This window comes from Panthera uncia (assembly GCF_023721935.1).
Source record: "Panthera uncia isolate 11264 chromosome A3 unlocalized genomic scaffold, Puncia_PCG_1.0 HiC_scaffold_11, whole genome shotgun sequence".
NCBI lineage: Eukaryota > Metazoa > Chordata > Mammalia > Carnivora > Felidae > Panthera > Panthera uncia.
Genome location: NW_026057578.1, coordinates 66,252,483 through 66,277,080, shown reverse-complemented (window position 1 = coordinate 66,277,080; position 24,598 = coordinate 66,252,483). Strand labels below are relative to the sequence as shown.

General features: G+C 41.5%; 1 long non-coding RNA gene across 1 annotated transcript in view; it reads right to left on the bottom strand.

Annotated features, from left to right (window-relative positions):
* Window positions 1-24,275, bottom strand: part of LOC125936990 (uncharacterized) — a 150,004-nt gene extending 125,729 nt beyond the window's left edge. The window contains exon 1 of the long non-coding RNA XR_007462192.1: window positions 24,191-24,275. This is a non-coding gene — a long non-coding RNA (uncharacterized LOC125936990). The remainder of the gene's footprint in view (window positions 1-24,190) is intronic.
* Between the last annotated feature and the right edge of the window lie 323 nt (window positions 24,276-24,598).

Here is a 24,598-nt window from a genome sequence, read left to right as displayed (position 1 = left end):
CCTTAACAAAGGTCCAGCTGTAGAGCTAGCATAAGAAGGCTTTCCCACTGAATTTCCTGAGGTTTGCATAGAAAAACACAGGCTTGCCCACTGGCTTCAAAATGACAGGCCGACTCTGCTATCCACATCCACTGGCTTGCAGGAGCCATCATTTATATGGTTGTCTGATTGCTTGTGAGCACCCAGTCCCACTGCAGACTTTCAGCAGACAGGCTCAGTAAAGGAACATTCATCTCTTATGACAACAGCACCCCCACATGGCTTCATATATTTAAAAGCACTTGCTAATGCAGGTGGTAAAGACTGACCATTTCTTTCCTCCCTGTCTCCTGACATCCTTCATGCTACTGAGAATAGAATCCTCCAGAGCTCTGGGCAACTGAAGGACACTGAGGTGGGTAATCCTCCTGACACATGCCTCCAAGGAGACAGTCATGTGGTACCCAGAGCTGCTTCTAGCATAGATAAATTTGGAAACCAAGGTGTTAATCTGGCTATTTCTTCAGAGCAAGAATGGAGGGAAGCAGAGATGGAAAAAGAGGGCACTAGGGCCCCATGCCTGGAAACAAGGAGCTGGAGGGTTTGTGAGCTGGAGCTAAGACTGCTCAGTTCAGTCCCCTGTCATCCAAAGCTCTGTAACAGGACAGGAGGGGCTTCCTCTTTCTGACACACAAATGGTATTTCATGGACCAAAGGCTCCTGAGGTACTTCTCTGCCTAAAGCAAAGCAGATATTCAAGGTATCTCTCACTCTCCACAGCTTCTAGTTAATTGTCTCTAGTCTTTTGCATTTCCTCAATGTCAAAGCTGGATTTCTTCCTTAGAAAAATAATAAAGAAGCACATCCCTCCACATTAACTTTGTGAATTCTTCCAGGTGGTCAGTCTCCTGGAATGATGCCAGGAGGAACACCCTCTCTCCAGCTTACCCTCTTTTCCTTTTCCCCTGGGTACTGCTAAAATACTGGACAGGCTTCATTTCACAAAGGTATACTAAAACAATTAGTAGAAAATGTGACATTACACATATTTCTAACATGGAAGATTATGCTGCAAAGACATATGGGAATTCCTAGGATACATCAGCCTTGAAAAGCCATTCCCCTCACTCATATCTGAAACAGGCAGGAGCATACTGTTCCGTGAGTCAGGGCTTTCTTTTAGAAGTGACATCTACCAAGGCTAACTCACCTCTCATAACAGGTTCCTCTCTGCTGTAGCTAGCACCTTCTGATAACTCTATGAGCCATGCCTCCATAAGTGATCTGTTTAGCTGTTTATCTTGGTTCATGATTTTTCATCATTGAACAAGTCCTCTTTCTACAGAATGAGTGGGAGAAATTTAATCCCCTTCACAGGAGTGCTTTCCCTTTTCTCTATCCTTTTCTTCTTCAGTCAGAGTCCCATTATCCACAAGAACCACTAAGGTACTTCTCCACAGTCTCCTACTACACCATAAAGCTGTCAATTCCTAGGCATTCTGTAGTCTCTGCTCAAGGCAAAGACATAGGTAGCCATGCTTACCCCACTAGTGCCTTCCCACCCACCCCCTGGCCAAAGTTTATGGGGCCAGAGACGAAATCCTGAACCAGACAACCAAATAGAAGGCTTGCCAGCAACCTATACAAAACATTTCTTATCTCTGAAATTTGAACTAAGAAACATAGAAAAGTCTGCTTGATCATTAGGAGAAGCAAAAGCTAAAAGGATGCCTTAATGTAGAGGTGGGGCCAAGGCACACTGAGGCCAAGTACAAGCCACATAGCTATGAGGCAGAAAAAACTATGAGTAAGAAATAGAGGACCTAGTGACCGAGGGTGGGACAAAGCAGTCATGTAGAGAAAGGCAAAGATGTCCTACAGTGGGAAGGAAACTGACCTTTTGATCACCCTGGGGGGATTTCCATTCCAAATGTAGTCTTATCCTTTTTCTTCTTCATTGGGGCTCTGCTCCTTGTAGCCAGAAGAGCCTTATTACACAGACACAGACACACACACACACACACACACAAACACACACATACATACATCACTAATACATAACTCCTATATTTTGGTCTTCTAATATCCATATGCTCACACATGTAAATACATTGAAATACACATACAGACTCCTGATTGGACAGATGTATGCATGGAGCTGGTCCCTGTCCCAATAATACTTCATATCAGCTCTAGTTCTTATTTGAATCCAATCTTAACACATAACCCATTGCAACAACACCTTCCCCATCAAGCACATAAGGCACAGGAGACTTCTTAAAGAATTTTAAATTTTTAGTAAGATTTTTGAAATTAATGAGCTCAGGGGGGCCTGGGTATCTCAGTCAGTTAAGTGTCATATTCTTGGTTTCAGCTCAGGTCATGATCTCACGGTTCATGAGTTCAAGCCCCACATTGGGCTCCACGCTGACAGTGCAGTGCCTGCTTGAGATTCTCTCTCTCTCCCTCTCTCTCTGCCCCTCCCCTGCTTATGCTCTCTCTCTCAAAATAAATAAATAAGCTTTAAGAACAAATTAATGAACTCACACACAAAATGTATGCTGCTTATGAGATGCATGTTATATCTCAATAAACAACTTTTTTAAAAAAGAATGAACTCAAAGAGGCCTACAACTCTCAGAAATATCAAAATAGGGGTGCCTGGGTGGCTCAGTCAGTTAAGCTTCTGATTTTGGCTCAGGTCATGATCTCACAGTTCAGTTGTCAAGGTGTGCTGACAGCTCAGAGCCTGGAGACTGCTTATGATTCTGTGTATCCCTCTCTCTCTGCCCACCTTCCCCACTTATGCTCTCTCTTTCAAAAACAAACATTTTTCTTAAATATGTAAAAAAAAAAGAAATATCAAAATAATACCTTATATTCATCTCACATTTTAAACTTTCTTAGGCCACTTCATATTCAGTATGCTAGCAATTCTTGAGATGGGTCAAGTCACCAACATGAGTAAGCCTTGTTTTTAGAACAAAAAAAATCAACTCGCTTGGTATGCTGGTGGCAAATTCCCTTTGCCTCCATCAATCCTAGTCTACCAGAAACATTTTAATTATTCTTCCCTAGATGATCTTAATATTAACACAATTCAACAATGCAGATAGCAACAAATACATTAAATCACCTATTCTTGAGACAGTCGCTTCCTAGTGATGGGACAGATGTCCTGACATCCAGCTCACTGATTTATGCTTAGTATATGTTGAATTGCATGCTTTCTCAGCTGTCTAGGGGGTATATGCAGAACCACCTCTCACCTAGCTGATTCATGGCTTTATGGCTCCTGCTGTAAATATCCCCTGGTATTGGACACCTCAGATGACCAATGACAACTCTGGCAGCTCCACAGCCAGTTCCTAAATTCTGCTGTCACCATTGGAACCACTATTCTTGCCAGATCTATGATTCTGCAACATGATACTGATTGAGTATCGGCAGTATGGATAAAGGGGTCATGCATACATTAACTTCCATACATGGAAGATCCTGGTCATCACATAATTCTGAAAACTAAGAAAGAAATCACTGTCAAGAAAAATAGAGAAAACTCCAAATGCTGCTGGGTTTTATTTTTTTAACTTTATAAAAATAGTATGGATTTTTAACTGATTTTCTGGAAGTTGGGCATCAATATAAAGAATGTGACACAGGGGGAGGGACCAAGATGATGGAACAGCATGGAAGTTTTTGTGGCGTCTATCATCCCTGAAATGCAGCCAGATCAACACTGAACCATCCTGCACACCTAGAAAACTGACCTGAGGATTAACACAACAATCTGCAAAACCTGAACCACAGAATTCAGCAAATACACAGTGTGAGGTGTGTACCAGGGGTGACAGAGAAGCTGCGAGGGCAGGGAGTTGTATTTGCTTGTGGAGAGAGGACAGAGATGGAGGGGAGTTAGTATGGAAAAAGCACTCCACCAAAAGCACCTGGAAAGAAAGTAGAAAAGTGGAAACAGCCACAGGGACTGAAAAATATATATATATAAGGGATAAAGGAGAAAAGAGAGGGTTTAAATTCCATTAAGACTCTACAAACAGAGGGAGCACAGAATCTGAAACTCTGCAGCTCGATACCTGGCGGTGCTCTGGTGGGAAGGGCAAATCCCCAGCAGTGGAGAGCGAGGTCCAAAGGGTCCATGGGCCACATGGGGAAAGGCGATTCCCCTGCAGGGAGGACATTTGGTAGAGGCTGTGTGGCTACCCCACAGGCAAAAGCCCCAGAGAACGACTACATTCACTGGTGATGGAACAAGGATGGATTGGGGGAAGGCTGGCACTAGATGTATGTTATGATTTTCCATAAACCCTGAAATACTGCTGCTACATGATCAGGTGAACTTTTTCTGGGGTGGACTGGCACCCAGCTGCAGTCTCTGGGCACTAGCAGCAGCAGGGTCTCACAAACATTCCTGGGGTCAGGCTGACACTTGGCCATTGCTCAGTGAGACCCTCCCCCAGAGGATCTGAGTGGGTCAAAGCTGCAGTTCCTCAGAAGGGAGGGGTGGGAGGGAGGGGCCGACATGGCAGAGAGGTAGGGGAATCCAAAGTTCCCTCATCTCTCAAACAAAGCCATGTTGAGGCCAAAGGACTTTGAACCCTAAGAGTCCGGGAGAAAAAGAAGCAGAGTTGCTTCCAGGGACCCACCAGGACAACCTGATGGCCATTAGTAGGGCAGCTTCAGAGAATAGACAGCCGCTCACAGTGGAGGTGGAACCCGCCTACACCAAACTACACTCCTCTGCGCCTGGTACTTGTGTATCTACTGGAGCAGGATTGACACCAACAACCAGACAGCCCCTCCTCCAGACCTGTGCTGTTGCATTGCCTGTTTAATTCTCAGACAATTCTTATTATATAGATATATTCCTCCTTCCTTTTCTCCTTCTTAGCTCTTCCCTCCTCTAGTCTGGTTACTCTGGTTGTTGGTTTGTTTAAGCATACACATTTAATCCATTCTTGATACATGTTCTATACCTCCTACTTTATTTTCCTTACTGTCTCTCTGGAGTAAGCTGTATAGTTTCTTTGGTCAATTTTATTTTCTTTTCTTTTTCCCCACCTCCTTCTTTATTTTCCTTTCTCTCTCTCTGGATTAGCCGTGTAGTTTCTCTGCCTGGTCAATTTTTATTTCTTCTTTTTCCCCACCCCCTGGAAATTCTCTCTTTGTGTGGGATAAGGCCTCTTCTATCAGCACTGGCTCCACTCTGTTGTTTACTTGCAGCTGGTGTTTCTGGTTTTTTGTTTTTTGTTTTTTTGTTTATGTGTCTGCCTGTTTTTTTTTCTGTTTGTTTTTTGTTTGTTTGCTTGTCTGTTTGTTTTCCTTTCCAGGGCTACTTCAATGAACAAATCAAAGCACACCTGGTGGGGAGTCCAAAACATCACTAGAGTAGGGAGATAAAGTAACCAAAGTCACAACAACAGAGAGCAAGTAACACTCTACAAAAAAAAACATCCTGAAGGGCCAGGCCCTGGACAGTATATGACCCCTCTTTAATATAGTAGAGCTCGCAGGTGCAGGGCACATAACAAGCTTTTAAACACATAAGGGACAGAAAACTAGCCAAAATGACAAAACGGAAGAAATCTCAAAAGAAATTCCATAAAGAAATGACAGCCAAAGAATTGCTCAAAACAGATATAGACAATACAACTGAACAGGAATTTAGAATAATAGTCATAAGATTAATCACTGGGCTTGAAAAAAGCATAGAAGACAGCAGAGAATCTATTGGTGCAGAGATCAAGGAACTAAAAAATAGTCATAATGAATTTAAAAATGCTGTAAATGAGATGAAAAATAAACTAGAGGCAGTGACAATGAGAATTGAAGAGGCAGAGGGTAGAATAGGTGAAACAGAATATAAAATTATGGAAAAAGATGAAGTTGAGAAACAGAGATAAGAAATTCTGGATCACAAGGGGAGAATTAGAGAACTAAGTGATTCAATGAAATGGAACAATATCCATATCATAGGAGTTACAGAAGAAGAAGAGAGAAAGAGGCTGAAGGTGTGCTTGAACAAATCATAGCTGAGAACTTCTCCAAACTGGGTAAGGAAACAGACATTGAAATCCAGGAGGCACAGAGAAGTCCCTTCAGATATAATTGAATTGATCTTCTGCAAAACATATAGTGAAACTGGCAAAATACAAAGATAAAGAGAGAATTCTGAAAGCAGCTAGGGATAAATGGGCCTTAACCTACAAGGGTAGACACATAAGAGTAGTAGCAGACCTATCTACTGAAACTTGGCAGGCCAGAAAGGAGTGGCAGGAAATTTTCAATGTGATGAACAGGAAAAATATGCAAGAATCCTTTATCCAGCAAGCTTGTCATTCAGAATAGAAGGAGAGATAAAGGTTTTCCCAAAGAACAAAAACTGAAGGAATTCATCACCACTAAACCAGCCCTACAAGAGATCCTAAGGGGGATTCTGTGAGTGAAATGTTGCAAGGACCACAAAGGACCAGAGACATCACAAGCATGAAATCTACAGATAACACAATGACTCTAAACCCATATCTTTCAATAATAACACTGAATGTAAATGGACTAAATGCTCCAATCAAAAGACATAGGGTATCAGAATGGATTAAAAAAAAAAAAAAAAAAAAAACAAGACCCATCTATTTTCTGTCTACAAGAGACCCATTTTAGACCTTTGGATTGGAAGTGAGGGGATGGAGAACCATCTATCATGCTACTGGGAGTCAAAAGAAAGCTGGAGTAGACATACTTATATCAGACAAATTAGATTTTAAACTAAAGGCTGTAACAAGAGATGAAGAAGGGCATTATATTGTAATTACAGGGTCTATCCATCAGGAAGAGCTAACAACTATAAATGTCTATGCATTGAATTTGGAACACCCAAATATATTAAACAATCACAAGCATAAGCAATCTTATTGGCAAGAATGTGATAATTACAGGGCACTTTAATACTCCACTTATAGCAAAGGACAGATTATCTAGACAGAAAATCAATAAAGAAACAATGGCCCTGAATGATACACTGGACCAGATGGACTAGACAGATATATTTAGAACTTTTCATCCTAAAGCAGCAGAATACACATTCTTCTTGAGTGCACATGGGACATTCTCCAAGATAGATCACATACTGGGTCACAAAACAGCTCTCAATAAAAATGAAACAACTGAGATCATACCATCAGATCACAATGACATGAAAATTGAAATCAATCACAGGAAAAAGTTTGGAAAACCTCTAAATGCATGGAGGTTAAAGAAAATCCTACTAAAGAATGAATGGGTCAACCAGGCAATTAAAGAAGAAATTTAAAAGTACATTGAAACAAATGAAAAGGAAAAAACAATAATCCAAACCCTTTGGGATGCAGCAAAGGCAGTCCTGAGAGGAAAATACATTGCAATCCAGGCCTATCTCAAGAAACAAGAAAAATCCCAAATACAAAATCTAACAGCACATCTAAAGGAACTAGAAGCAGAACAAACAAAGAAACCCCAAACCCAGCAGAAGAAGAGAAATAATAAAGATCAGAACAGAAGTAAACAATATAGAATCCAAAAATACAGTATAACAGATCAGTGAAATGAAGAGTTGATTTTTTGAAAAAATAAACAAAATTGATAAACCCCTAGCCAGACTATTCAAGAAGAAAAGAGAGAGGACCCAAATAGGTAAAATTACAAATGAAAATGGATTAATCACAAACAATACCTCAGATATACAAGCAATTATCAGAGAATACTATGAAAAATTATATGCCAACAAACTGGACAACCTGGAAGAAATGGACAAATTCCTAGACACGCACATACTACCAAAACTCAAATGGGAAGAAATAGAATATTTGAACAGACCCATAACTAGTGAAGAAATTGAATTAGTTATCAAAAAATCTCCCAAGAAATAAGAGTCCTGGACCAGATGGCTCCCCTGGAGAATTCTACCAGACATTTAAAGCAGAGTTAATACCTATCCTTCTCAAGCTATTCCAAAAAATAGAAAGGGAAGGAAAACTTCTGGACTCATTCTATGAAGCCAGCATTACCTTGATTCCCAAACCAGACAGAGACTCCACAAAAAAAAAAAAAAAAAAAGGAGAATTACAGGCTAATAGCCCTGATTAACATGGATGCAAAAATTCTCAACAAGACACTAGCAAATTGAATTCAACAGCATATAAAAAGAATTATTCACCATGATCAGCCCTGCACTGCAGGGCTGGTTCAATATTCACAAATCAATCAATATGATACATCACATTAATAAAAGAAAGGATAAGAACCATATGATCCTGTCAATAGATGCAGAAAAAGCATTTGACAAAATACAGCATCCTTTCTTCATAAAAACCCTCAAGAAAGTAGGGATAGAAGGAACATACTTAAAGTTCATAAAAGCCATAAATGAAAAGCCCACAGCTATCATCATCCTCAATGGGGAAAAACAGAGACTTGCCCCTGAGATCAGGAACACAACAGGGATGTCCACTCTTATCATTGTTGTCTAACATAGTGTTGGAAATCCTAGCATCAGCAACCAGACAACAAAATGAAATCAAAGGCATCAAAATTGGCAAAGAAGAAGTCAAATTTTCACTTTTTGCAGATGACATGATATTACACATGGAAAAACCCAAAAGACTGCTAGAACTGATACATGAATTCAGCAAAGTTCAGGGTACAATATCAATTTACAGAAATCAAATGCATTTTTATGCAACAGAAAGAGAATTAAAGTAACTTATCCCATTTACAATTGCACCAAGAACCATAAAATACCTAGGAATAAACCTAACCAAAGATTCAAAACATCTGTATGCTGAAAATTATAGAAAGTTTATGGAGGAAATTGAAGAAGACACAAAGAAATGGAAAAACATTCCATGCTCCTGGATTGGAAGAATAAATATTGTTAAAATGTCAATACTACCCAAAGCAATCTACACATTCAATGCAATCCCAATCAAAATTGCACCAGCATTCTTCTCAAAACTAGAACAAACAATCCTAAAACTTGTATGAAACCACTAAAGGCCCCCAATAGCCAAAGTAATATTGAAGAAGAAAACCAAAGCAGGAGGCATCACAATCCCAGACTTCAAGCTATAGTACAAAGCTGTAATCATCAAGACAGTATGGTACTGGCACAAAAACAGACACATAGACCAATGGAATAGAATAGAGAACCCAGAATTGGACCCACAAATGCACGGCCAACTAATCTTTGACAAAGCAGGAAAGAACATCCAATGGAAAAAAGATAGTCTCTTTAGCAAATGGTGCCAGGAGAACTGGACAGCAATGTGCAGAAGAATGAAACTAGACCACTTTCTTATACCATACACAAAAATAAACTCAAAATGGATGAAAGACCTAAATGTGAGACAGGAAACCATCAAAATCCTGAGAAGAAAGCAGGAAACAACTTCTTTGACCTCAGCCACAGCAATTTCTTACTCGACACATCTACAAAGGCAAGGGAACTAAAAGCAAAAATGAACTATGGGACCTCATCAAGATTAAAAGCTTCTGCACTGCAAAGGAAACCATCAACAGAACTAAAAGACAACCAGCGGAATGGGAAAAGATATTTGCAAATGACATATCAGATAAAGGGTTAGTATCCAAAATCTATGAAGAACTTACGAAACTCAACACCCAAAAAACAAATAATCCAGTGAAGAAATGGGCAGAAGACATGAATAGACACTTATCCAAAGAAGACATCCAGATGGCCAACAGACACATGAAAAGATGCTCGATGTCAATCCTCATCAGGGAAATACAAATCAAAATACCACTGAGATACCACCTCATGTCTGCCAGAGTGGCTAAAATGAACAAATCAGGAAACTACAGACACTCATGAGGATGTGGAGAAACGGGAATCCTCTTGCACTGTTGGTGGGATGCAAACTGGTGTAGCTGCTCTGGAAAACAGTGTGGGGTTCCTCAAAAATTTAAAAATAGAACTACCCTACAACCCAGCAATAGCACTACTAGGAATTTACCCAAGGGATACAGGAGTGCTGATGCATAAGGGCACTTGTACCCCAGTGTTTATCACAGCACTTTCAACAATAGCCAAATTATGGAAAGAACCTAAATGTCCATCAACTGATGAATGGTTTATATATACAATGTAATACTATTTGGCAATAAGAAAGAATGAAATCATGCCATTTGCAGCAACATGGATGGAACTGGAAGGTATTATGCTGAGTGAAATAAGTCAGTCTCAGAAAGACAGATATCATATGTTTTCACTCATACGTGGATCTTGAGAAACTTAACAGAAGACCATGAGGGAAGGGAGGGGGAAAAGTAGTTACAAACAGAGAGGAAGGGAGGCAAACCACAAGAGACTTTTAAATGCAAAGAACAAACTTGAGGGTGGGCGGGGACAGAGGGAAAACGGGTGATGGGCATTGAGGAAGGCACTTGCTGGGAGGAGCACTGGGGGTTGTATGTAAGCCAATCTGACAATAAATTATATTAAAAACATAAAAAAATTTTTTAAAAATTTAAAAAATAAAGAATGTGACACCCTTTTCAACTATAACATTGTATTAAAATCACAGCTTAAAATAATAGTACTGTTTGGATTTGGATCAAGTGTATGTTTCCCACCAAAGTCCCCCACCCATTTTGATTTGACCCTCTCGAAGGCTTTGAAGGTAAGACAAGTTCACAGATGAGAAAACGAAGGACCAAGATATTCAGTGTTTGTCCAGAGTCACTCAGCAGGCTAGTTACAGATGGGAATAAGATCCCAGACATCAGGACCCATTGAATAAGTAAGTGGTGTTGGCTTTCTCCAATTACACAACAAATTATCTCTAAACCTAATGACAGACCTTAAAACTATTAGTACTGAATTAAAGCCTGAGGCTAACACAGGATCAGCACCACCAGCCAGCAGCACCACCATCTCTAGCTGCTGCAACAATGTAACCTTCCATCAGAACAGCCCTGACCTTCCTGAACTATCTTCAGCAGGTGTCAACAAGGAAGGAAACCAGATGCTGCTCACCATGTACTTGGAGAGAGTAGCTGAGCCTCCTTTAAACTTTTCTGCTTCATGCATAGAGAAGAAATGGTTAAACTTTGAGTCCCCGTGGAGACATTATCTGAATACCTTGGAACCATTTGCCATTCACATCCTCATTAGATAGAAACATTGCAAACACTTTTAGGGTTTGGTGGGAGGAAACATCCTAGTGCAACAGTCTCATCACAAAGGAACATTAGCGTTTCTGGTTGTCCAAAGTCAGGAACAGCTGTAGCCAGTATCAAATTACAGGAATGGGTTTTAATTCCTAAATGGCAAGCCTGTTACTTAGAATAAAGATAAACAAACTCTGTGTGTGCACACAGATAAACATAGAGCTGTGGACTATACACCTCTACATACATGCATCTGGTGAAGTTAAATCACAGTTTTTCCTTACATTAGTTTTGTCTCCTGGCTAATGCCTATGATATAATCAGAAAATCAGCAACAAGTTCAAGCTTAACCAACAGTTCTTAATTACATGAGGACTTTCTTCAGAACATATTGTTTTAATACCACTCCAGATAAAGGATAAATAATATCAAGTTCTCGGTTTTATATAGGAATCGAAGGTAACATTTGTCAAGTGGGGTCCATAGACCCCTGCTTCATAATCAGTCAGTGTGGCTATTAAAATTGCAGGTAATTGGGCTCCAGCCCAGTCTATTGAATCAGAATAACTAGGGTTGAGTCCCAGAAAACAAAATTTTAACAGGCATCTGGGGGATTCTCCTGGATCTAAGGAAGAGCTGGGAAAAGACAGAAAAGGTCAAGGTTCAAGGTCAGCCCTGCCAAGGCCTGTGCCTCTAAGAGCCAGTCTTGTTGATCCTATAGAAGCCCTTTCCCCATCATCAAGTGGAGCCCAGGCATGGTCTGGCTCCCCTGCAGCTGGCCTCTAACTTGGGGGTGACAATTTTTAGCCCCTACATACCTCCATGCACATCAGACTACAAATGTCCCAACCTGCTCTGTTAGGGTGTCTGTCAAGCCACCAGTCCAGGCTGTCCTTAGACCTCAACTTTCCCACAGGAAAGCTCTTGACCTTCTACCATAACCTCTGCCAGCCTGTCCTCTGACTGGACTCCACATTTGGTTTCCCCCGTATCACCCTTTGTCAGCTGATGGGAGATCATGGGAGAGACATCAGTTGCTGTGTGTGGGTATTGTCATTATGAGGATGCCATGACCAATATCTGGACAGATCTTATAAAGGCTTCTTCCTATGTGAAAGAGGTGGGAGTTCACCTATAGGCTAAGTCACTGTTGGCTTTAATTAGTTGGGGATGTGATGAACTGGCTCTTAAACTGGAAGACTGAACCCTCAGGAAAATGGCAAAAAGGTGATAAGGTGGCTGTGGAGGAAGGTAATGAATTGGTATTTCCAAGTGAAGAGAAACAAGGATCTGGGCATGGGGAACTCATGCCTGCAAGATTGTGCCAATCCTCTCCCTCCTTATTATTCCCTAGACCCTGTACCTGTGCCCCCTACACACACACACACACACACACACACAGCTCAAATGTACATTAAAATTATCAGGAAGGATCACAAGATGGACCTGAAAATCTTGAGTACAAACTATTTAGGGCAGGATCATAAATCTGAAGTACGTCAACTATTCCTATGTGTTGTCTCCTAATATTTAGTAGTGCTTAAAAATGCCATCTGCTTCAGCTGTTCTAAGAGAATCAAGATACAGGATTGTTATTCTCTTGGGAAATATGTCCTTTCAGGCCATGTATAAGTCAAACTTCAAACCTGAATTATGAGTGTATCCATTCTTGGGTAGGTAATTTAAGTCAGGGATGGAGGAGAGGAAGATACACTCCTGAGGCTAGCAAGGTGCTGCCAGCAATAACTGAATTACAAGAACCCAAAAGGAAAGGTGAAATACACCAGGCAGGATTCAAGCTTCCAAAAAAAATTTTTTTTTTCCTGCTTAATAAAAAGGAACAAGGAATGAAGCAGCAGGTTGGAGGAGAAGTGTGTGTCATGGTAAGTCTACTAGTTTTTGTTTATTTGTTTGTTTATATATAAATAATGTATTTATTTATTTGAGAGAGAAAGAGAGAGTGGGGGGAGGGGCAGAGAGAGGGGGAAAGAAAGAATCCCAGGCAGGCTTCACACTGTCAGTGCAGAATCTCATGTGGGGCTTGATCTCATGAACTGTGTAATCATGACCTGAGCTGAAATCAAGAGTTGGACACTTAACTGACTGAGCCACCCAGGTGTCCCTGGTTTTGTTCAATAAAAGAGGCAAATTCATTTCTACTCTGATTTTTAAAAAGAGCCAGTTTATTGAGAGCTAATAAGGTGTCGTGTTTTTCTAAACCTTTTCATATATCATCTCTTGTAATACATGCAAAAAACTCTGGGAAGTAGGTGTTATTATATTGATTCACAGATAAGAATATTGAGCCTCACAGAGATTTAAGGAAAATAAGCCTAACATCAAACATGTAGTAAGTGGCAAAATCAAAATTCAATCCAAGGTCTGATTCTCAAATGTGTTCACCTTCAACAATGTTATACGGCTCTACCAGGCACATACTTAACCGAGAGAACCAACCAGAATCACTGCTTCCCAGAAGTACTGATGCCACCCTTGGGCCTGTAAATCAGGCTGTTTGGACACTGACAGCAGCCAAGCTGGATAGGTGATGGTCTAAAGGCCTTGGACCTCCTAGCCTGCACCGCTGACTCTTGCTGACTCGGTCAATATTCCTGGTACCACCCTATGTTTGCTGGCACTTGATACCAATCTACCTGTCAACCCCACAGAACATCCTATCATGCTAAGAGGCCAGGATGGGCTGTTTATGACACATAAGGTGGTTTTGCCTAAAACAAAGCTTGAAATTCTTCCATGAATTCAAACCTACATATATGATCACATTCTCCAACTTCTCTAAAATCACAACTAACAGAAAATTTGCTATTGCAAAGCTTGAATGCTGGGTTGGTTGATTTTGTTTAAAAAGAGAGCCAATGGTGTGCAGCTGGGCTGTCTATGGCAGCATGTCTTTCTAGAAAGTCAGCCAAGACTACGTGGAAGTGAAGAAGCAAACATGCATTGACCCATCTGAATTCCTAACCGCATGTTCCAAAGTGAAGCACTATTCTACCAGAGAATCTGCATTAAAATTCACCTTTCTTTGCCTCAAAACTACAGTGATTTCTTGCTTTGGCTGAGAAAGGTTGTGTTTGACCAAAACAATTTGCTGCACATTTGCAGGAACCACCTAAATAGCCACTAATCCATATGCCAGGTATCAATGCACTCACTATGTAGGAGACAAGAGATGTATTTCTACACTGAGACCATACTGCACACTCATCCCATATTGAGATCCTTTACCTTCAGCAAACCACCAAAAGACTGTGGACCTGATGATCACATGGGGCTCCATAGCAGAGCCCCTCTGTGTGCTACTTACCATGACTCACTCTGTTTCCCATGTTCAGGTGAGTGCAATTTGCAGTTATAAGCTTCATAGTTAGATCGCATTAGGTGTAGTAGCCTTGGAAATGAATACACAGGAAAGCAGAGGAGTATGCATGGCCTCAGGAGGTGAACTATCCTGGATATGTCACTCATGAGACCACCTCTCCTAGCTTCCCCTCCAGCTAAAGCTGCCTGAGCCCCTGCTCTAGGCAAGTGGTGCTAAGGCTGACTTTGCACAAAGGCAACCACTGATTGTGTTAGAGACCAAAGGGCAGCACATTAGCATTCTTTTTAGTGGCCTTTAGCATGGGCTGACACAAGACTCTGCCCAACCAGAGACAGTAGTGATTAGCTGATTCACACAGATGAAATCTCTCATCAATTCAACTTGGAAATACATAGAAAACTGGTCATGGTGGTAGCACACACATATACTCCAGCAAGTATGTGGGTCCCGTTTACAAGATGACACCAGAGTATATGACTCTAGATATGAGCAACTTGGAGCCTCACTAGAGCCTTCCAGCTCTTGAACACATCTCAATCTTCATAAGACCTAGCAAGGTGACTGCCCTAGTTTTTATATTCTTATTGTCCTTCTCTATAACCTTATATTAAATACCCCCATTACGAGAGGTAATTTGGAAAGGAACTTTGGAAAAAGCTGTACACTATGTCTTCCTATTGACAGATTCACAAAGTTCAACAGTATATTAAATCCTTCCAAAAAAACAAAATAAAACAAAACAAAAAAAGTCTTTTACCTTTAACTAACATTCCCCCCCACCAAAAAAAAAAAATTGTTCATACTCCCCATCCCCTTTTCTTTCTCAGAATAACTATCAGTATCTTGGGAAACTGATAGAAATCCTTCCTAAAATAATTGGCACTTTTACAGATAATACCAGCCTGTCAGTTGAAGGGAGACATCAGTTCTAAAGAAAACTTCTAGAGAAAGGTGGGAATGAAAAGAACTCTTTGGACTGGAGAGCTATGGATGGGCCAAGCATGGCAGAAAAAGGAAAGCACATGAGCAGAGGCGCAAACACAAAGACAAGCACCACCAAGGGGCAGAAGCAAGGGAAGAGGGAGAGTCAACTTCTGGGGCAAGTGGAGTGAAAGAGGGTGTATTCAAGCCTTGCCATTAGTGCTACCATTATGTCCCCAATTCATCAAACAATAGTCTTTTAATACAGCTATGACAGCCCTTAATTTGTTTTAGTCTGTATTCATGTCCCTGTTATTGTTTTAAATTTGCTGGGGATAATTTTAAACTAATCTTCTAATCTTTTTCCAAGAGCTCTCATCAATAACAACGGAAAGGATGATGAAAATAACTCTCTGTGTAGAACAAACTAAGTCAAATTACTGTGGGGAGTAAATTACTCTAACAGAGATATAATGTCAATGCCATCATTTATAAAAGATTTGTTGCCAAATGCTATCTCAATTCAAAATATGCTGGGGTTGTAGCCTGGTCTTTTGCCAGAGTATCTGGGGAGAAGAAAAATCTATGAGGCCTGGAATTGGGTCTCCACTGGCCCAGCCTGTGTTGTAGGAAACACATGGAAGAATGAAGGAAGTGAGGTCCTGCACAGGCGAGGGAAGCCCTAGCTCTCCTCCAATCGCATCTCTGTTCTATAAACCCAGTCACCCTCCAGCTCAGTTCAGCCCCTGCCCCTGAAATGATCCCCTTCCGAGCCCATTCAGCCCTTGGAGAAGGGAGCTAATGCTGAGAGGTGAGGACCACGCAGCAAATAGATTCCACGGCCATCGGTGGACAGAGACTGTACTCAGGCTGGGAATGGCTTCCCACAGGCACTGCAAGCGTTTTCCCCACCACAGCCTCCTGGGCCCCAGACACAGCAGTTGGTGGAGAGCCACCAGCAAGGCAACATCTGCCTGAGAGGTACAGCAGCAGAGCAGTATAGAGAGTAAATACTAGGAGACACCTTAGAAATCATGCATTTCATTCCCCTAAATTTGCAGATGGGAAACTGAGGAGACCCAGAGATGATCAGCAATTTGCCCAAGGTCACACAAGCTAATTAAGGCTAGGAACAGAGTTTTGCCTAGAGCTGAGAAGATTTCCCACCCATACTGCTCAAAAATCCCAGCTTGATTGCCAGGCTTGCTTTCACTTCCTATTTTGGTCCCAAATTGTCATTTTAAATCAAAGCACTCCCCTGCCCTAGTGAAGGCCCACTGGACAGTCAGTTTAACATCTCTCAATGAGACTGAGGGCCTCAACCTGGCAGGACTTGACAAGCTGGTCACAGTGACCGACTGTGGCAGCAGTGACACAGGCTGTTAACAGGAGCAGACAGGAGCAGGTAACAAGGAGTTACAATGGAGAAAGCTCCTGGCAGGTGGGGTGGGGAGGGGGATGCTGAGCTCCTGCTGAGAACCTGTATGCTTGTGATGAAGAGCCCTGCACAACAGGGCAGTGACTCACAGGAGCCCAGTTCCCTGAAAGCCCCCAGCAAGGAGGGTTAGGATTTCATTCATTCATTCATTCATTCAATCATCCATTCATTCATTCTTTCATTTGCTCACTCATTCACGTTAAGCACCAGAGATCATCTTGGGGTTGATAAATCCAAAGAGGGAGCTGGGGTGGGGGAGTGGGGAAAGGAGGTGTTACTCCAGCTACAAAGCCAAAAATCAGTTCAAATCAAGATGTAACCTAGAGGTGAGAGTGCCAATGCAAAGACCACCAGCCAAGGCAGCCTCTGTGCTTGGAAAGACCCACCAAGCAGACGAGGATCCTCCTCCCCATCATCCCTGACTAGTTTTGCTTGTCCCAGAGGCCCAAGAAGACACTGGAGGGTGACAGGAAAGACCCCTCAAAGGTATGAGTTTTTCCCTTAGTACTTGCAAAGCATCCGACCTTGACTAGAATTAATAAGTTCCTAAAACAAGACTTACTTCCTCCCAGGAATGGGACAGAAACAGAAAACTTGAAGTGCAAACATATTTCAGAGCCCCAATCAGAAGAAATATTACTTAACAATATAAGGTAGTCACTGCCCTCTAGAAGATTAAAGTCCATTGGGCAGGTAGGTGGGGAGACTATAAGATGGGGACCTGAACAAAGCCAGCAAGAGGGCACTGGCCAGCCAGGGAGCAGGGGAGGCAGGGGCTAAAGGAATTCAGGGAAGGAGATAGCCCCTTGTGCTGCTTCAGTTCCTACCCAATTCAACTCTTCCCAGCCCTCAGAACACTTTCCACTTATATGCAGGACTGTCCACATTTCGATGTCACTTTATAGTTTAGCAAGTACTGCACAAGCAGCATCTCATCCGATCCTCACAAAAGCCTGGTATGTTGGCTAGAGAGCTCACTCTAACCCATTTCATCTCAAGAAATGGAGGCACAGGAAGGCCAAGGATACACCAGTGGTGTGCTGGCTAGTGAAGGGTAAAAGTAATGTTCAGAGGGCAATGTTCAGTTGCCCAGAATCCTACTCTTCCTCCCCTGAAAGCATTTCCCCCAAACAGTCCACAGAGCAGTGTCACTCAGAATTATGGGCCCCCACACCTTGCCATATTCTCAGTCAACAAAACCGAGGCTTTAAGATTTCCAGTAATCAAGATTTTTAAGATTGCCTAACATATATTGAGTTTCTATTATATGCCAGGTACAATGCTAGCTATATTTGTCTGCAATTCTGTGAGACCAGGTTTTGCTGCTGTTCTTTTTTTTTTTAAGTTTATTTATTTTGAGAGGGAGAGAGAGAGCATGATCAGGGAAGGGGCAGAGACAGAGAGAGGAGAAAGAGAATCCAAGTAGGTTCCGTGTTCAGTGCAGAGCCCAGTGCAGGACTCAAACCCACAAACCATGAGACTGTGACCTGAGCTGAAATCAAGAGTTGGACGCTTAACTGACTGAGCCACCGAGGCACCCCTGTTCTTTGTTTTTAAATCACTGTTATACATATTAGATAGCTGAGACTTGGACAATGAAAGGTGGGTTTATGGTCATGCCATTGTATCAGAGCAAGAATTCTAACCCATGTGTTCCAATCTTTAATTCTCTGTTTCCTAAAAAAAAAAAAAAAAAAAAAAAAATGCTATTAGCCAGACATCTATTTATAGAATATTTCAAGTGAACTGAGTTGTTCTTGGTAGTATGATGGGATGTATGGGTTTGGAGGTTGCCTCATTTCTGCCCTCTGCTACTCGTCATCTGAAGCACCACAAAGACTTCCCCCACTCCCCTTCACAAAGGACACCAGTTCATACACAGGCATCTGTGCACACGAGCATGCACACACACACACACACACACACACACAAGCATGTGAGAAGGGAACAGTTTCTGAAATCAAAACCTTCCTGAGTCCCTTTGGGACTTCCTGCCTACGTCAGAATGAAGGAGGGCATCTCACAACATGTTTTTCAGTGCTTCATTTTCAAGCATACACACTACACGGTGTGTAAGTGCCATGTGATCAAAGGAAAGGCCTTTGATCAAATCTCAACTGGAAGAAAAAAAACATCATGGTTTATTTTAAATAAAGTCGGATTATGTCAAAATTATGAGCCTATCACAGGAGAATCTTGAGTAAACAATTAATTTTTTTCTGGCCTTCTGGTTTACCAAAATTTTTTTTAAAAATAGGAAAAAGCAAATGCTGAGACACCTAACTTGCCTACAAAGAATGAATTAACTAAATGAACTTTAGATATCCAGAGGAGGAAGTATGTAGCCATGGAGTCAGAAAAATATAGGTTCTGATCCCAGCTCTGCCATTTACCAGATACCAGATACCATTTATTTCGGAGTGTGACCCTGGGGGTATTGACCTCTGAGCCTGTTTCCTCATCTTGATTGTGGGAATGTCAATGCCATGAGATTGTTAAGGGAATTAAAGGACAAAACTATGTATAATATGTGATACATTGCAGGTATCTAATGTTGGTCTCTCCCCATTGAGGAGTCCTGAAATGCTTACACCTAACATCTTCACTCCCAAACTCAGAAAGTTTGTCCCAACCAGTGTTTCTTCATTCTGACTGCAATTGTAATGACTTGGAAAGTTCTGAAAAATCCAGTCACCCAGACCCTACTCCAAATGAATTGAAACAAAATCTTCAGAGGGGAGACCCAGGCATAGGAATTTTTTTAATAGCTCCCAAGATGATTCCAATGCACAGCCAACGTTAACCACCATTCCCTGGATTCCTATTCCTGTACAGTAAAGACTTTGCCAGAAAGTTACACTGTCTTCCTAAATGAGCCTAAAATAAGCTTTCCTCAAAGATTTTACTTCCATAGAAATGCCTAGAGAAGCTGCCCATCACCTCTGTGATCCCCCATCCCTCTGAACACTCAACCCTCTCCTCAAGGCTCCCATCATAGCCCCTCCCTTCAGCTCAGAAAAAGCTAGGTTGCAGATCATTTGCACAATAGTGGGAATTAGCAGCTGGGTTATTTCCCAAACCATTGGTTCATTTTAGTCCTGAGGTCTCACAATGCAATCTATAAAAGGGTTTTTGACATGTCAAGGTTGATGAAGTCATCATAACTGAAGTTCTCTCTATTTTGCCTCAGAAATCACACCCAGGAAGTAAGCACCTAGAAGTCATTCTCTGTTTCTGGAAGTTTCTATCCTGGGTAGATAAGACAAGGGCTTTGAACTGTCAGTTTCACCCAATAGTAGGGGTTCCCAGGGAGGGAAAGCCTGCAACCTTTTTAGCTTAAAGCAGAATGCTAAGGCAGCTAAAACAATGGCTTGATCTTATAGAAACTAATTGCTCATGGCAAAGAGCAACACTTTTTTTACCACGTTCCCATACTTCAATAATATGCGTGTGCTAAGCACTTTTCATCATCTCATTTATTCTCAACACAACCCTATCGGGTGAATACTCACATCACGCATACATTAAAAATAAAGAAATGAATACCCAGAGAGATAATTTATATTACCCAGATGGAAGTAAATCATAGGTAGAAATGAAACTTGAACCTAGGTCACAGAGATACCAACACCTAATCTTTAACTGAATACTACCCCACAGTGCCAGCCACTGACTGACCCATAGTCCCAATCAGCCTTCATGCTAACTGATTGGAGGGGTGGGTCCTAGGTCCTAACAGAATCCAAGCTAGGTAAAGTGACCAGATCACTATAACCATTCCTACTGTTGGGAAAACAATCCAAAAAAATAATCTTGCTTCTGCTATTAGTCAAGGTCCTAGCATGAAACAATTCTACCCAGATGTTTAAAATGAGGAGAACTTAATGAAAGGACTGCCCTCAGAGGAATGAGCAGAGTTAGAGAACCAAAGGGATGTCAAGCTCCCAGGAATGAATAACAGGAGGAAGCCATTCCTACCCCGAATCCTGAAGGGACAAAGGGAGAGGTAAGACTTACTGTAGCCTGATGGAAGGATAGCCACCAGCAACAGCTGTGGTCACCAGGGACACAGCCATGCCCAGACCTTTGGTACCCAGCAGAGAGGGAGCTGGTAAGAAAGCCCAACTTTTCCCTCTCTCATACTCCCAGCTGGTGCCTCCCTCTGGTCAAACCCAACCAAAGCCAACCAGGAAGAAAGCCTGGATCAGGCAGCCCAAAAAGGTCAGGTTCCTGGGGCAGAGAATATAGCAGGGAAGGGAGTGCATGGTCTGAACTAGGGGTGGGGACAAGAGGAGAATAATCCAAGTGAAGATAAATATGTAGGTTTACTGGGATAATTATACACACTGTAAAATAATTCCTCATTTTTCAAAAAGGACTTCTTGGGGCACCTGGGTGGCTCAGTCGGTTAAGCCTCTGACTCTTGATCTCAGCTCAGGTCTTGATCTCATGGGAGTGAATTCAAACCTTGAGTTGGGCTCCATGCCACACATGGAACCTACTTAAGAAAAAAAAGGGATTTATTTAAAACGTCTTTCCTAAGAACAGTAACTGTGGCTTAAGTTTTCACTGCTAAGTTCTTTACAGAGGTATTAGTATGAGTCTCAGTTCAGGTCAAGGGTGCAAGATATACTATACCTTTTTATTTTCTATGAACTAATTTAAACTTTTATTTTGGATGGCAGGATGGCAGGAAACTTCACCTCAGTTGTCTTTTGGGCTTTGCCAACCCAAGAGACCACAGTACTAGGTGCCAAGGTATTAGGGCCTTCTGGCCTAGGTACCTGTACACACAGGCTCCCTCAAGAACATCCACTGTCCTAGTTAATGTAGCCTTACAGAACCATCAGTGCTTCACTCCATCTTCAGAGGCACCATGGATAGGCCTGGACCCCTCCGCCAAAACAGGGGAACCCAACTACAGCCTCCCATACCTGTAGCCATTATTCTCAAGGGCTTTGTCAGGAAGTAGAATGTGGGTCTCTATAAAACCTCTCAATAAATTTGGAAAATCTCCTTTTAGTCAGAGGAAAGCCTCCCTTCCTCTTGCTTTCTCCAACCTCTTTGTTTTTTCCACCATTCCTCTTCTCTCTTCTACCTTCTCTCTAACCTCTATGTTCTCTGATGGGCTTCGGTTTTTAAAAACAAAATTTGGAGAGTCCCTGCAGGCTACTTCTCCTTCCCTTCTCACCACCTAGCTCCTCTAGGACACTGCACTGTGCTTCAATGGGTTAGAGACAGAAGGTAGAAATCTATACAGGAAAAGACATAAATTAATACCTCACAATGTGATCCAGCTACACATAGATTTCTCCAAACTTGAAGACAACATATGCCCTGTTTTTACTAATGAGGCTCAGAGCAATTATTTGCCCAAGGCTCCACAGCAGACAAGGATGCGCTAAATCCTCATCCACCTCCAAAGCCTACCTCCTAACCAGTTTGCCAGAGATGGCAAACAGATTTTACTTCTAGACCCACTCCTCTTGGCTGATATGACAACCTAGAAGCTGTGTTGAGAAGGATTGGGATTCCATAACTAGCTCATTGGGAAACAGTGCCATTATTGATTGCCAAAGACAATCTGTGAGTACAGCAGGTATATGTATTTTGTATCCATTTACTAGAAATCAAGCCATTTCTTATATACAATAAAATGATATTTAAAATTGCTTTGAATTTTTTTTAAAAAAATCACTTTATACAAAATTAAAGGGACACATCTATCCTGTGCAATGTATCACCAGGGCCAGGAAGAGAGCCCATCAGGAGGATCTCCTAAAAATCAAGAATCAATACTTCTTTTAATATTTAATTGCATCCTTCTTTTATTTAAAAGGTAGAAGAAGGCTGCCATTACTCCTGCCTGATATAATTTCCACTAGGATAACCCTAGAAATTAACTTGTAGAGCCTGTTATCTCTCTTCCTTCTTACTTCCCCTCCTCATCTCCAACCAATCACCTACCCCAAGGAAAGCAAATCAGCAAAGCATGGATTATTTCATTACATTTTTTCTTTCATTCTCCTTTCCACAACTCTTTAATGTTCCTCCTCTGAGCACTGTGGGTGTGTTGCTTTTCCTTGATTTATGTGGAACTGGGATCTTTGTCAGTTTAATTAAGAAAAAATTACACTGCTGCATAGGCTTGTCAACTTAATTTTCAGGATTTGTCTTGTTTTACATTGTAAACCTTGGGGACAATTTGTCCTGTCTTTAATCAACACTTGAAGGTTTGTTTTCTTTTTTTTTTCTTTCTAAAAAATTGTTTGTTTGTTTGTTTGTTTTCAAGCCCAATGTGGCAAAAATGTTTCACATTTTCCCTTGTTTCATAACCTGTACTATCATGTTTATAATCACTTTGCTTTGAAGAAAAAGATAAAGTGTTTGTGTTTTTATTAGAGGAAGCAGATTAAGCATAATATAGTTGAGTTCAAAGAGTACTAAACAAAGAGTCAAATGATCTGGTTCCAGCATAGTCTCCCCCAATTTTCCGGATTGGGTTAGATATTCACATGTCTTCTTTTTTCTGTAAAATGAGTGTAACTTCACAGGTAAGTATGAAGCCCATGCTCACTTTGGAATTTATGGATCCTGTGTTAATGCTCTTTGGTTGTAAGCAAAATTACTCTGGCTAATGTATATAAAAAATTGAATGGAGCCTGAGATCACTTACAAAACTGCAGAAGGAAGTGAACTGTCAGGCCTAGGGAAGACACAAACCAAAGAAGTGCTGGAAATCTCAACCACAGAATTTGCAGATCTTCACTCAAGGGCATTACCATGCATGAGGTGATTGCACTCTGACAGCCTTCCATCCTCCTGTACCTTGGCTCAAATTTAGAAGCTCCAGGGGACAGAATTCAATCAGCCCAATTTATTCCTGGAGTGAGGGTGTAGGATACTATTTGGAAGACCAGCCTGGAACAGTGTCAGGGACACAACAGTTATTACCATAAGAGGGACGAGAAGGAGGTCAGGAAAGCATAATATGCAGGTAAAAATAAACTGCTACCTTGGTCCACTGCTTGGTAGTTCCCCAGGACACAAACACATACACACATACACATGCACACACACTATTCTTTAGGTCCAGAACTCCCGGAAAAATCCATCATGACCATATCTCTGTGGTCTGCACTAAGAGATTAAGTGATAAACAATCCCAAATAACCTGAGAGGAAGATAGAACATTAAAGAAAAACTTTTTAAATAGATTTTACAGTAAGTAAGGAGATGCACGGAAAGGCATCCCCCCAGCTGGCCATAAAACTACAGCTGGTGTTTATGGCTCACCGCCACCTGTAATACCCACATCATGTTCCTCTGACCTTTGACAAGAAGCTCTGACAGAACCAGCTGAGGTTCTGCTATCACAGGAGGAGTGAGTCTTCTAGGGGATCTGAGCCTTCAATGGTCTTTCCTGTAGAGGAATACAACAATTACACATTAACATAGACCACTTGTCATGCCATAGTAAGGCTTCCTTAGAGTAAAATCATTTTCTTTATGCAGTAGCCACCTGACTTCTCTTTGATAATCAAGGTGAGTCACTCCAGTCAATTCTATCACCACCTTTTCCTGTCCCCAAATAGTGTGAGGAGCCTAACATGCTCTGGTGGCAGTCTCAACTTCCAATTCTGTGAACCCATTCCTGCCCCTGGTGAAAGAATCTTGTATTTGGTTACCAAGACCTGTAAACCAGCGGAAGCCAGATTCCCAGAAATAGAGACCAAAAT